We start from the raw sequence: 16,045 nt of genomic DNA on the forward strand, positions 1-16,045 counted from the left end.
AGCTGTCTTTAAGATCTTGCATAGCATTATTTTCTTACCTTCCGTGCGAGTGCACGGAAGTCATTTAATCACGTTTAAATCTCTGTAAATTATTGCTAGCCAGTTGTTAAATGTGGATTTTACTATTTTGGCCAGTTGTGTGTCTTGAGAAATGATAGTTTCGAAAATGAAATGACTAACGGTCTCATTTGCGTTGGTATTCTTCATGTTATAAATTAAAACAGTCATTTTTCTAATGTCACCATTTGTCAGCCCTAAGCTTTGGCACAAACTCAGGAAGTTGCTAGTAGTTCAAGATGTTCATTACTTCAATAATTACTAAATATGTAAATGAAGCATCTTACTTAAAATACGGTTTCCCTGGTATTTGTTAAAGCCATTTATGAAACAGTGTTTTTAAGAAATTTTTTGTCTTTTTTAAAAGATCATTATTTTAAATATATCTGAGATTGTTCAAACTGAGAGAGACGTGAGAAAAATTTCTTTTTTCCTAGAATTTCATTATCATAAATACATGCTGTATCAAATTAAGCTTGCTAATTGTTAAATAGATATTCTGTTAAAAGTTTTTAACTGTGAATGGTGTTGCTGTTGTGTTATCCTCGTGTTCTCCTTCCACACCACAGCCCTTTTACTGACCTTTACCTTCCCGCTAGTAAGAAGACTCTTTTTCAGTGAGCTCTGCTCTTATTTCACAAACAAGGCTGGCGGCATTTGCCACTTCTGATAGCCACTTGAAACCGGAGAGAGTCTCTTCTGATCCAAAGCGACGTACGTCATTCGTTTGATGCAAGCGGTGCTCTTCATGACATCCGGTCGCATCCGTTCCACATCTGGAATGACTCCACCCGGTATGCACACGGAGTGCGCACTGCCTTTCGTACCACCTTTCTTCCCCCGAGGGGCCCTATAATGCGCCTAACATTGGAGCTCCCATCTACCAATAATCCCAACCTCTGTGATTTCCCGGAGCTTGCAGGCTGAGAGGTTTTCTCTGAAGCAGTACAAGCGACTGCATCTGGCTGAGGTACAGTGTCAGCCACAGACAGCACCTGGAACCGGTTTGTCACACTAACTGGGAAGGCCTTACGTTCGCCCCCAGGCGACCTCCCAGTCGACAATGGGTGAGGTGTCAGCCTCAATGCGAGCAATAATTGGACTGGCCAATTGTGAGGACCCCTGGCTTTGTAGAGATCGACGCAGAGCCTCAAACTGAGTACTTCAACGTTATACGGTATCTCCGTATTGCCTGAGGACACAGGCAGCTATTATGTAATAACAAATTGATGCTAACAGGCCTAAATTTATAAAAATATCTTTAAGTATATACCTAGAACGCCGAATAGCTTTAGTGGTGACCAAGTACTTCACTCCAAACAGCGTCTAGTTTAACCACAGAAAGCCATCGTTGATGCTGGAAGCCGCGAGAGAGCGCTGGTGCTCACAGCCGCCTGCATGTTCAAAGGCCATCACGGCCGGGCGCGTGTATTGCAGAAAAGCGCGCACAAAGCTGCTTATTTGGCTCACACGCAGTACGGCGTTCATGAAGACGCCTAAAGAAATTAATTGCTTATCGCCTGTTTCATCGTGACAAGGAGTGAAGGCGTAATGGGGATTCAGCGGCTGCGCATTCATAAAAGCGCCATAAAGCACGGGAGGTCGCACAAGGCCAACACGCTTACAAGCGCGACGGGGGATCGATGTAAATGATAGCGCTGAGAGGTCCCAGTGTAGCGCGAGGGACACGCAGAGGTGGCGTGACGGAAGCATAACACAGCCAATGACACATGCAAAAAAAAAAAAAAAAAAAAAAAAAATGAAAAGGGGACCAGCGCCAGAGCGCTAAAAGCATAACAGCGGATTCCGCTAGAAAACTGGTATCATGTGAGCTCTGCCTACTGGCGGAAAAACTCAGAATGGGCCTCATTTTTATTTTGTGCTAGATTATCCTGACATTTCATTAATTAAAGTTACGTAGATCAATCGGGAAAAGCGCAACCCTTATAGGATTGCTCTGTTATCCGTCTGTCTGTCTGCCCGACTGTCCAGACTACTTTTTCTCAGAGGCCGGTAGAGGTAGAAAGATTAATTTAGTGTCAAATATTAAAGCCTGCTGACCCTTGGCCACGTAAAAGTTTAAGCTTTTAAGTCAATGTTCTCAAAAGATACGATCATTTATGTCACATATTTCGACAGCTGCAAACTCACCCATCAAACTGTATACATGAACCATCTATAAACATAACTAAGTTCGTACGGAACTCACAGCGCACGAGTCTTACTCATACTTCTGCGCTTTTTTTATTTGTTAGCTTACTTCGAAACACCATGAAATTACACTCCGACAGGTTATTGGGCCACAATAGGAAAAGGGTGGAGCGACTGATTGAGTAGAAACAGGATTAACGTTTTTAAGATCGATTAAGATCAGAATTGCGCGGAACTTTTGTCACTGAAGATCATACATACAATCCTCATGATAGATGCCTGGTAGATAGAAGTTTACGTTTGTCCTTTATTCTCCATCTTTGAAAAGAGCAATGATAAAACATTTCAAAATGAAACTAACTTCTTAAGAAAAATATTGAAGACAGTATTCCCGCCATACCAATAACGATAATAAAATACACAGTTTAACATCTAAAATTCAATATCTTATGGTAGTTTTTAAATACTACTCTCCATTTTGAAATTTCAGTTACGTTGACGTTACGTAAACTGGTAGTTAATTTCCTCTTTCCACATTGACTCACGAGGCACAAAGAAGTATAACAAAAGCAAAGATAAAAATTTAAGAGTACACAGAATATCGAAATTAACCAGTTTTAGTTAACACACAGGAAATTTGTTCCACAATTTGTAGAGGAATCAACGGCAGCTAGCTGATAATACTGCTCACAGTATTTACATAATTTGAAATAGAATACAGCTTCCCTTTCAGCAACATCTGGTCGTGTCTCGGTGCGTGCTTCATCATTTAATGTGTCGTAACACGCCTTGAAGGTCCGACGGCACCGACTGACCACCGTGTCATCCTCAGTCAAGGAGTGCCACTGGATGCAGATTCTCTGTTTCCGTGACCTGAGCCGCTACTTCGTAGTTAGGTAGTTCCTGAACTGGCCTCACGAGGGCTGAGTGTGCCCCGCTTACCAACAACGCTCGACAGACCCATCCAGTTGGCAGCCAAGCCCAACAGAGCTTATCTTCGGTGATCTGGCGACCACTGAGGCAAGTCCGTTGGTCTGAAAGCAGAACGGTTTAGCCATGATTCAACTACACTCACTTGACATTATAACCACGGCAAACAGCCTTACACCAGAGTTATCAATAAACAACGTGTCACAAGTGAGCATCAATTTATTCTGTAAATTGTTAACAATTCACACTCCAAAACTTCCCTCTGCACAAGGCGTACCTAAGCAGCTATCTATTCTCGTAGTAAAAGACTTCACAAGGTCCAGCAGTACGATATCGACGCAGCACAAAGTGATGTTACACCAAACTGATAACGTTATTATAGGGGACGGTACCTGTTGGAAACCTTCCTATGAATAGAACGGCTGCATTTACACTTCATGTATCTGGCTTCAGGACACACTTTATAAGCACCGTCATGCCTCTTAAATACACCTTGCGAGAAGCCCACCGCTCTCCCAAGCGTAGTCTCGAACAATTAAACAGCAACACTCTAGCGTGACGCCCCGCTTTCCACAACAAGCGCTTTCCTCCTACCTCCGTCCGTCTTCACTCTCTGTCACACAGCCCCGCCGACTTCGTTCTTTCCTCCAAAGCATGCCCGTTCCCTAGACAAACCACTTCGTCCACAGAGGAGTTTCGCATAACACAGGTACGTAAGTACCTCCAGCCTAGGTCGGCTACTGCCATCCTAGACCACCGTGTCGTACACGGTACAACATATATCAAGCATATATAAAAATTTAAAATTTCAACTGCATTAACGTATCGGGTTAAGTGATTGTACACCATAGCAGCTCAGCACAAAGTTCGTCTAAATCGCGTTTGGTGATGATACTAGTACGAATGCTTAGGAAGTGAGGTGTTGACATAAGTGCCAACACCGTGTTTCTTGAGGAGGACGAAATGCACGCTGTTAAAGCTCACGCAAACTCACAGGTCAGAGAAATAAGACTAGCAAACAGGTGGTAACTGGTAGAGTACTTAACTTTAATCCACAATTGTAGAACATCTCTCTTGATGATACATAATTTGAATCTCAATATAAAATGGTAATGGCGCCTTGATAGGTCGTAGCAAATGACGTAGCTGAAGGCTATGCTAACTATCGTCTCGGCAAATGAGAGCGTAGTTGTCAGTGATCCATCTCTGGCTAAGTCGGCTGTACAACTGGGGCGAGTGCTAGTACGTCTCTCTAGACCTGCCGTGTGGCGGCGCTCGGTCTGCCATCACTGACAGTGGCGATACGCGGGTCCGTCGTATACTAGCGGACCGCGGCCGATTTAAATGCTACCACCTAGCAAGTGTGGTGTCTGGCGGTGACACCACATTCCTCCCCCGCAAATCGGCGAACGGTTGTGTTACAAGGCCTCCGCCCGCCGTCGGGAGGACCCCATGTTGAAGTATGCGACGAGGTGGGGAGCCTAACAACAGGCGAGGCTGTGCCACCCGCACCCGGCCATTCAGTCCGAGGGGAGCTAGGAAACACCTGAAAACCTAGTCCAGGGTGCACGCCAACATGCGGTGTATGCGCCCGTAGATAGGCAGGAGGTGCCGAAGGGTCGACCTCCATCGGGTCGGAGCACCCGACTGGCGAAGACGACAGATGGTCCGGAGCGGGCAAGAGTTCCATGGCGGAGGACAACTGGTCACGGGAAGCGATCAGCGACGCGTGACCCACGGAGGCGGCCCGTCGCCATGGGGCAAAATAGAAGGCAGCGTCGGTAACACCTGGGGATGAGGCGAGCCAGTTGATGGGTCCCCAGGTCGCTGACCGGACGGCACCGTCGCTGAAAGCAGACGGGGAGCGGCAGATCCCATCCTCGTCGCCAATGAGGTGTTGACATAAGTGCCAACACCGTGTTTCTTGAGGAGGCCGAAATGCACGCTGTTAAAGCTCACGCAAACTCACAGGTCAGAGAAATAAGACTAGCAAACAGGAGGTAACTGGTAGAATATTTAACTTTAATCCACAATTGTAGAACATCTCTCTTGATGATACATAATTTGAATCTCAATATAAAATGGTAATGGCGCCTTGCTAGGTCGTAGCAAATGACGTAGCTGAAGGCTATGCTAACTATCGTCTCGGCAAATGAGAGCGTAGTTGTCAGTGATCCATCTCTGGCTAAGTCGGCTGTACAACTGGGGCGAGTGCTAGTACGTCTCTCTAGACCTGCCGTGTGGCGGCGCTCGGTCTGCCATCACTGACAGTGGCGACACGCGGGTCCGTCGTATACTAGCGAACCGCGGCCGATTTAAAGGCTACCACATAGCAAGTGTGGTGTCTGGCGGTGACACCACTGGAAGTGCTGATATCAGACGGTGTGAGATGTCTGCTACGTTTCCACTAGTACTCAAAGGCGAATGCATCAACTGACAGGTGTTGTACAACCGTTTGCCTACCCATACTTCCAAACTAGTGACCTGATTGTTTACTTCATCCTCTCACTACAGTGAATCTATGAGTACCTCGTGAATGTGTAGTAGAAACTTAAGTGGCTGGCTCCCAAATACTCATGCGAGGTCCAGTCTGAAGGTTCCTCATATGCTTCGAGAGTTTCAGACGGCGCATTGAGCGCTGAAAGCTCCCCATGGCCACCTCTTCCTCTGGTGTCTGGTGGGGTGCAAACGACGACAAGCCACTGCACAGTGAGAACCAAGTGGGATGGTGCACAATACAAAATAGGTGCTCATACGCAGTAGTTTGGCGGTGAATCTGTTGCTTATACCAAAGTTTATGAAAATTGCAACACCTCGAAGTAGACTCCCAAATGAATCCTAACTCCTAGCATGTGCACACCAACAATGAATTAAGATAAGATAACAGAGAGAGTGCACGTCAATCATTTCATGATATATAACTAGAAATGAGAAGGAAACACCTTATGTCTAGTGAACACAACTTTACGGAAAAACTCTCATTGTTTGTTACTTAACATGACTGCTTTCGCTTCCGCGCTGTGAGGGGTGAGAGGGGGCCGGGGCCACTTGCGAGTCTTTGGAGTGGGGTTCCAGCTGAAGGCGTAATAATGAAAGATGGCTACACTATGTGGGAATTGGTTACTGAAGTGGGAGTCAAAATGCCGAGGCTTACTACTAATAACATTCAAGTTCAGAAAAAAAACGGAACACCTTGAACGGCTAGAGACAGGACGTTCATATGCGCAGGATATGTACATTAGTATGTTCTGCATACACAATTAGTATTTCAGTCACCTTGTTTCAGCATGTGTCCTGTTGCCTATTAGGCACAGGGTCTGCCATCGGCTCTGATGACGTGTTCCATGCGTGATGGCATCGACGCGTGTAAAGTGCGAATGTCGTTCTGCGGTATAGCCATCCATGCTGTGTTCATCTGGTTTCAAATTTCGTCTGTGGTGGTTGACGTTGGGTCACAGGGCTTCATCCGTCGTTTCACTATATCACACATTTTTTCGATTGTCGATAAGTCTGGTGATCTGTCAGGCCAGGGAAAAAGGGTGACATCCTGTGACATCAAGAAAGCACATGTTCGAGCAGCAACAAGTGGTCGTGGATTGTCTTGCTGAAAAGTAGCGTCTGGGGTATTGTGCAGAAACGGTATGGTTGAGGATAGCAGGATGTCATTCACGTAGGTCACACTGGTCACAGTGCCTTGGACAGGCATCAACTGGGATTTGTGGTTTCACCCAATAGCGCCCCTCACCGTAAGGTCTTGAGTTGGCGCTGTTATATCTTGTGCGAATTCAGTCACTGTGATGCTGCTCCCCCTGCCTGCGGCGGATAAAAATGTGGCCATCATTTTCAATCAAACTGAACATGAATTCTTCCGAAAACACTATCTGATGAGATTCCCGTCCCCAGTGATGTCTTTCCATACACCATTGCCCTCTAGCATGTTTCTGCACATCCATCAAAGGCAGGCGGAGAATTGGGTGACCCGCAAGTAAGCGATGCCGTAACGAACGGCGACGGACTGCCACATCTGATAGTCTACGATGTGCTACATTGTTGCACTGCTGCATCAGAGTCGAGGAGGACACAGATCTGTCCTGTAATGCCATTCGGATGAGGTTTCGATCTTCTCGGCGGATGGTCTGGGTTGTGCGACCTCATCCGCCTCGTCGTAGTCTACGGCCTTTCGTGAATCATTCTGTAAATACCTGACGAAATTCCGAAACATTTCATCCAACACGAACAGCAAGTCAGTGACTTTCAGATATTGAAAACTCAGAAAAACTTTTCATTTCCCACGCGACCGCTATGTGTGAACATTAATTTATCTCTGATGACTAAAATAATTTAAAAATTCATATATGTTTTTCACTGTGCAACCACAAATTTTGACAGATGCAGGTGTACCTTTTGGAAACGATATCGTATGACACTATAAGCTGCTGTTAAAAGCATTTCTTAATAAACGACCGGTTTCGATCAAAAATAATTTTTCAGCGCAGCCTAGTTTATAGGCAAGAGTTGCATTTGGAAAAAGCAATGTGGTTAAAAAGAAGCTCATTGTCAAGAAATGCACTGTAAGCTTTGTGGGAAGTAATCATGCTAATGCTATACATATTTCTGGAGTGAATGGGAGCGCCTGGTCCTCGGCACGAATCCGTCCGGTGGACCTGCGTCGAGGTCCGGTGAGCCGGTCAGTCTGTGGCTGGTTTTTAAGCGGTTTTCCATCTGCTTCGGCGAATGCGGGCTGGTTCCCCTTTTTCCGCCTCAGCTACACTACGTTGGCGATTGCTGCGCAAACAAATTCTCCACGTACGCGTACACCACCATTACTCTACCACTACTCAAACATAGGGGTTACACTCGTCTGGTGGGAGACGGTCCCTGGGGGGCTCCACCTGGGACCGAACCGTCCTGAAAGTAGTTCGGTATGGGGCGGTGGAGGGGTGAAGTGGACTGCTATAGTGGTCGTGGGGTTGTGGACCACTGCGGCTGCGGCGGGGACGGAGCCTCTCCGTCGTTTCTAGGCCCCCGTTTAACATACAATACAATACAATGCAATGCGATAAAGAACACGTAAATGATAACACAACCAAACAGCAGATGTAGTTTGAAACTCTTGGTGATTTGCGCATGCTGTTTGGCAATGTGGCGTCCATATAGGGCTGCTAGGTGCCCGGCTGTAGCCGGGAATGTGCGATGTTTTACGGTCGTGTCAGACCAAATATATACAACTTAGCCGATGAAGTAGAGAATACACAACATAGTCCTCTTCGAAGCTAATGACACCGCAAGGGAAAAGTATAAGGAGGAATAAGGATACATAGATATACCAGCCAGTGATATTCTTACGACTGTGTCCTATGATTTTGCTCGTAGACCGAACGAGCCGAACACACAGTGCCACAACCACGCTACCTGCACAGCGAGCGTGGCAAGATACATTGTGCCGGTGAGTCGATACCAACCCGTTCCGGGCAGCAGGACTCACGATCCGCTCCTTCCCATGTTGCAACACACAGGTAGTGATTGTTTGTTTGCTTTAATCACGTTTAAGTTGGATAACTATTTATTAATAATCGTTTCAAAAATCAAAATACTCAAATGACTCTATTTCTGTTCAGAGTAGGCAGTCTGGCTCCTAGGGTGAGCTCTCTCGCTACACATAACGCCGAGGCCGGGTTTTCTATGTTTGGACCTGACTACCCTTCGTGCCGCTAATTACAAGCAGGCACGTCAAGCACGGCCATCTGCAGGCGTACATCACCTAAATACAATTTCATACTATGTCAGCTGTTTGGCTATGTTATCGTTTACATGTTATACATCGTATCAGCGTGTTTACCGCCTGTTCCGGCATAACGACGATGAAGAACGGAAGAGCAGAGAGGGCTGTTAGACGACGACAGCCAATAGTATACTGACGAACCCCTCTCTATGGCGACGCCAAGACAGGAGAGGCCTCCATACGAAGAAAATATAAGGGCGGGGTTGCAATGCCTTGCCGCAGGCTGAGTGGAAAACGAGCCGTCATACAAACGGTACAGGAGTGACTGATGATGATGATGATGCTTGGTTTGTGGGGCGCTCAACTGCGTGGTTATCAGCGCCCGTACAATTTCCCAACCTTTGCTCAGTCCAATTTCGCCACTTTCCTGGATGATGATGAAATGATGAGGACAACACAAACACCCAGTCATCTCGAGGCAGGTGAAAATCCCTGACCCCGCCGGGAATCGAACCCGGGACCCCGTGCTCGGGAAGCGAGAACGCTACCGCGAGACCACGAGCGGCGGACACAGGAGTGACTTATGAAGTCTATTGTTTTGCTTGCAATAACATTGTATATACCGAAGCACACTGATTATTTGCATTTGCTTCCAGTTAAGTATTGTCATTTTAACTTACTGTAATAAACTTTATTAATACAATCCGAGAAAACAGATTCCTAGGCACCCTATATTAGACGAATGGGCAGAACACAATACCTCCTACACAGGTTACAGTCGAATTCTTTTTATATGTGAGTGCAGGTTTTCTCGGCGAATTTCATATATGAAGTGTTCACGGGTTGTCAGCCGAGAAGCACCGTCGTCTCGTAGCAACTTTTCGATGGAATGCGTCTCCATCACCTTCAGGCGATGTGTCGGGATATCGTCGCTCGCGAGCTTATATCTCAGCTGGACCGCTCTCCGCTTCCCGCGGCCGGCCAATCACGCGCCCGTGGAATCGCCCAATGCACCTGTATCGGCCGGTGGTGGTGGGGGGGGGGGGGGGAGGGGGGGCGTGCGCGGGGTTCGAGTCCCGGCATCCGTCTCTGTCTGCTCCGTTCGCGGCCCTTGGAGGAACGGAACGTACTTCTCTGATTTTCCTGACTGCAGGCTCCCAGGCTGTGCTGAGATGGTAGCCACTGTCACGGTTGGTTTTTCTGTGGACACTTTTGATTACTGAGTCCCAAAATCCGTTGTACGCATTCCATCGAAACGTTGCTACGAGACGACGGTGCTATTCGGCTGACAACCCGTGAAGACTTCACATATAGTCCAATTCTTGACAAGGAGCTCCTTTTCTGATGTAACTCCTACTGTACGGCGGCAGTCGTGGTGCTGGAGAGTGTCAGTTGCCTTCTGTCCGGCGTTCCTATCTCATCTCGCTTCTGGATGTCACGTTCTGCTTTGATCGAGCTTAGTACTGGCTACCATGCCTTGCTCAGCTGGAAGCCCATGTCCCCGTTGATCAAATTATCAGTCACACAGGAGAACGCGACATCAAACGCGAGGTGCCACAGGGACGGCTTGGGAAGATAGAGGAGACCCTCCACTGCCCTCCCCCCCCTCCCCACGCCCTTACCGACGCAGCTGCACGGCTCCACTACCCCTCCTCCCCCCCCTCCCCCCCCCCCCCCATTGTCGAGCACGATGCGGGTCTGGCGAGCCACGAACTCTTGACTGCTAACAGGTATAAATACCGCGAGCAGACAGCGGACACTCCATTCCATCAGCACCATCTGATGGCTGAACGATTATTCATCGAAATGTCGTCGAACTTCGCCGATTGCATCCAGCAGTTCACCCGAAAACTTTCGAATCAGCGTATACTTCAGATAGTCAAATTGTGGTGTCACCGCCAGACACTACACTTGCTAGGTGGTAGCCTTTAAAACGGCCGCGGTCCGTTAGTATACGTCGGACCCGCGTGTCGCCACTATCAGTGATTGCAGACCGAGCGCCGCCACACGGCAGGTCTAGAGAGACTTCCTAGCACTCGCCCCAGTTGTACAGTCGACTTTGCTAGCGATGATTCACTGACAAAATACGCTCTCATTTGCCGAGACGATAGTTAGCATAGCCTTCATCTACGTCATTTGCTACGACCTAGCAAGGCGCCATTACCAGTTACTATTGATGCTGTAAAACATGTACTGTCAAGAGTGATGTTCACCATTTATGGATTAAAGTTAAGTATTCCAGCAGCAATGCACGTCTTTTGCTAAAGTCTAATTTCCTTGACCTGTTCCAGACCTCACGCCAGTCTGCGTGAGCTAAAACGCGTGCCTTTCGGCTTCCTCTAGTAGTACCAGGTCGGCTCTCTTGCCAACCCACAACACAAATACCCTTGTTTATCTATTTGCTTAACGTATGGCGATATAAACCAACAGCAGTTAAGTCAATGAGTACCTAATATCACATAAAATGAAATAAAGTACAGCGCAATATAAACGAAAGCAGTATTTGCTGTGGCATGTTTCAGCCTTCAAAGCTCCACATCCATGGACTGTAGCCAATCATATGCAAGAGGATTCGCATCGACAATATCTCTGAAACGACCTGTGTACTTCCTTAAAAGTCATTCCTGGACGAAGTTCTACAGGGTTGGTCACCGAGCCTACAGTCACGGATTGGGCTGTCATATAGTCCACGACTCTCATACAGTCACCACTTAGACAACATGGCGATGCATTTTGCATCGTCTGTCCTAATTCGGTTATCGCTGGCCCAGGTGCGCATCTTCAGAACAAATTCTCGTAAAGCAGCCGTTTTGCCTACTATAGAGCACTGTACCACATTTGTGTACTGAAGCAGCGTTCCATTCTTCTCGTCAGTCTTCTTTAACAATGGAATATATGTTGGCTGAACTGAACCCATAAAGTGTTCCGGGATTCAAAACTATTTGGCGGATGGTCACTGAGGATCTCGAGGATTGGGAGGTCCTGTGGGTGGTTTGGATGTAGTTACATCCGTTCCCTTACGGCGCGACCAATCTACCGTAGTTCTGGTTGTGGAATATTACTAGTAGCACGCTGCCAGACAATGAGAGGAGTTCAGAGCACACGTCAGGATCCTCAAGCATTCACTCAGGTAACATCAATCGCCTTGGTGCACTTCGCTACCATACAGGGTCGCAATATTCAGCTGCTGGATACAAAATGGCCAAACCCGCAGTGTGCAGGGTGGTTTCACGATCTCTACATGAGTTGTCAATGAATTTCCTCATGATATAACTACAAGTTCTGATTTTCTGGCTCCTATTTCCCAGGTGTTTCTTGTACATAACTAAACAGTGCCATATAATACCGAGATATTTAGAGTCGAAATTGTGCCTCAGACTCTTTAGGCAAAATTTACATTTGAGCTGTTAGATCTTAGAAGAACTTGTGGAGTATATAATTTTTTTACAATATTGTTTCAGAGTTTCTATGTCTCTGGGAACAATAGTTTAACCTTCTTCAATTTTTTGGTTTGGATAACTATTGCTAAGTCGTCCGCATAGGAAAGTTACTTGCTGGTTGTATTTGGCGGATCGTTGTTCTACAGTATATTGGGACCAGTACAAATCCTTGTGGTAGACCATTGCTTATGATGAATGATCTGCATGTTCTAAGTCCGATTCTAACTTCAAACCATCGGTTATACACTACTGGTCATTAAACTTGCTACACCACGAAGATGACGTGCTACAGACGAGAAATTTAACCGACAGGAAGAAGATGCTGTGATATGCAAATGATAAGCTTTTCAGACATTCACACAAGGTTGGCGCCGGTGGCGATACCTTACGTGAGGAAAGTTTCCAACCGATTTCTCATACACAAACAGCAGTTGACCGGCTTTGCCTGGTGAAACGTTGTTGTGATGCCTCGTGTAAGGACGATAAATGCGTACCATCACGTTTCCGACTTTGATAAAGGTCGGATTGTAGCCTTTCGCGATTGCGGTTTATCGAATCGTGACATTGCTGCTCGCGTTGGTCGAGATCCAATGACTGTTTGCAGAATATGGAATCGGTGGGTTCAGGAGGGTAATACGAAATGCCGTGCTGGATCCCAACGACCTCGTATCACTAGGCAGTCGAGATGACAGGCATGTTATCCGCATGATTGTAATGGATCGTGCAGCCACGTCTCGATCCCTTAGTCAACGGAAGGGGACGTTTGCTAGACAACAACCATCTGCACGAACAGTTCGACGACGTTTCCAGCAACATGGACTATCAGCATGGAGATCATGGCTGCAGTTACCCTAGACGCTGCATCACAGACAGGAGCGCCAGCGATGATGTACTCAATGACGAACCTGGGTGCACGAATGGCAAAACGTAATTTTTTCGGATGAATCCAGGTTCTGTTTAGAGCATCATGATTGTCACATCCGTCTATGGCGAGATCGCGATGGGCACACATTGGAAGCGTGTATTCGTCGTCGCCATACTGGCGTATCACCTGGCTTGATGGTACGGGGTGCTATTGGTTAGACGTCTCGGTCACCTCTTGTTCGCACTGACGTTACATTTCATATGTGTTACGGCCCGTGGCTCTACCCTTCATTCGATCTCTGCGAAACCCTACATTAGAGCAGGATAATGCACGACCGCATCTTGCAGGTCCTGTACGGGCCTTTCTGGATACAGAAAATGTTGGACTGCTGCCCTGGCCAGCACATTCTCCAGATCTCTCACCAACTGAAAACGTCTGATCAATGGTGGCCGAGCAACTGGCTCGTCACAATATGCCAGTTATTACTCTTAATGAACTGTGGTATCGTATTGAAGCTGCATGGTCAGCTGTACCTGTACACGCCATTCGAGCTCTGTTTGACTCAATGCCCAGGCGTATTAAGGCCGTTATTACGGCCAGAGGTGGTTGTTCTGGGTGCTGATTTCTCAGGTTCTGGGCACCCAAATTGCTTGAAAATGTAATCACATATCAGTTCTAGTATAATATTTTGTCCATTGAATACCCGTTTATCATCTGCATTTCTTCTTGGTGTAGCAATATTAATGGCCAGTAGTGTATTAACATGTTTTTGACAAATGTTGTCAATTTCTTTTTCAGGCACCGCATCACTTTCAGCTGTAATTATTCGTACGCTTCCGTCATGTAGGATATTAAAGCCAGTACCTGAAACTTCCTGGCAGATTAAAACTGTGTGCCCGACCGAGACTCGAACTCGGGACCTTTGCCTTTCGCGGGCAAGTGCTCTACCAACTGAGCTACCGAAGCACGACTCACGCCCGGTACTCACAGCGTTACTTCTGCCAGTACCTCGTCTCCTACCTTCCAAACTTTACAGAAGCTCTCCTGCGAACCTTGCAGAACTAGCACTCCTGAAAGAAAGGATATTGCGGAGACATGGCTTAGCCACAGCCTGGGGGATGTTTCCAGAATGAGATTTTCACTCTGCAGCGGAGTGTGCGCTGATATGAAACTTCCTGGCAGATTAAAACTGTGTGCCCGACCGAGACTCGAACTCGGGACCTTTGCCTTTCGCGGGCAAGTGCTCTACCAACTGAGCTACCGAAGCACGGCTCACGCCCGGTACTCACAGCTTTACTTCTGCCAGTACCTCGTCTCCTACCTTCCAAACTTTACAGAAGCTCTCCTGCGAACCTTGCAGAACTAGCACTCATGATAGAAAGGATATTGCGGAGACATGGATTAGCCACAGCCTGGGGGATGTTTCCAGAATGAGATTTTCACTCTGCAGCGGAGTGTGCGCTGATATGAAACTTGCTGGCAGATTAAAACTGTGTGCCCGACCGAGACTCGAACTCGGGACCTTTGCCTTTCGCGGGCAAGTGCTCTACCAACTGAGCTACCGAAGCACGACTCACGCCCGGTACTCACAGCGTTACTTCTGCCAGTACCTCGTCTCCTACCTTCCAAACTTTACAGAAGCTCTCCTGCGAACCTTGCAGAACTAGCACTCCTGAAAGAAAGGATATTGCGGAGACATGGCTTAGCCACAGCCTGGGGGATGTTTCCAGAATGAGATTTTCACTCTGCAGCGGAGTGTGCGCTGATATGAAACTTGCTGGCAGATTAAAACTGTGTGCCCGACCGAGACTCGAACTCGGGACCTTTGCCTTTCGCGGGCAAGTGCTCTACCAAGTGTCTGTAGCACGTCATCTGCGTGGTGTAGCAATTTTAATGTCCAGTAGTGTATGATAGTTGACGTCTCTCACTCGCCGGTATAGTGTTGCCACATCCGTTGCCTGCTTCTTCTTCGTAATAGACGACACACAAACAAACAAGGTCATTTCAACGCCGGTATTGTGTAACGCCGAACAATGATAGAAGCGACCGCCGCATGGTATGACCGAAATGGGAGATGCTTGTCAAAAAAATGGTTCAAATGGCTCTGAGCACTATGGGACTCAACATCTTAGGTCATAAGTCCCCTAGAACTTAGAACTACTTAAACGTAACTAACCTAAGGACATCACACACACCCATGCCCGAGGCAGGATTCGAACCTGCGACCGTAGCAGTCCCGCGGTTCCGGACTGCAGCGCCAGAACCGCTAGACCACCGCGGCCGGCAGATGCTTGTCGACAGCTGATTTTAAGTGACCATTGACTGAAGTGCAGGCAGACGACAAGTTTTGTTGCTCTGAATTAAAACTTATGTCCTAAGATAACCACAACCTGTGATGTGCAATGTAACCGAAACACGACTATCAGTAACCCATGGCAGAACTAAAATCACAATCGCTTTGTTCACTGAGTTTAAGGCTAAGCTATATGATCACATTCAAGACAGAAGAATTTCAGTTTCAGTGGTAATGCGGTAGCGTTCTCGCTTCCCACGCCCGGGTTCCCGGGTTCGATTCCCGGCGGGGTCAGGGATTTTCTCTGCCTCGTGATGGCTGGGTGTTGTGTGCTGTCCTTAGGTTAGTTAGGTTTAAGTAGTTCTCAGTTCTAGGGGACTTATGACCACAGCAGTTGAGTCCCATAGTGCTCAGAGCCATTTGAACCATTTTTTCAGTGGTAAAAGCAAATAGTAATTTCTTGATGTCACTGGTTACTTGAATCGATGGTCACACTCACTATACAGGCAGCCGCGACACCAACCGGTGAGCACTTGTCTGAAGATTATTGGCGACACAAGCAAATTCATAACGAAAAAAGAATGATA

This window comes from Schistocerca cancellata, chromosome 2 (genome assembly GCF_023864275.1).
Source record: "Schistocerca cancellata isolate TAMUIC-IGC-003103 chromosome 2, iqSchCanc2.1, whole genome shotgun sequence".
Classification (NCBI taxonomy): Eukaryota; Metazoa; Arthropoda; class Insecta; order Orthoptera; family Acrididae; genus Schistocerca; species Schistocerca cancellata.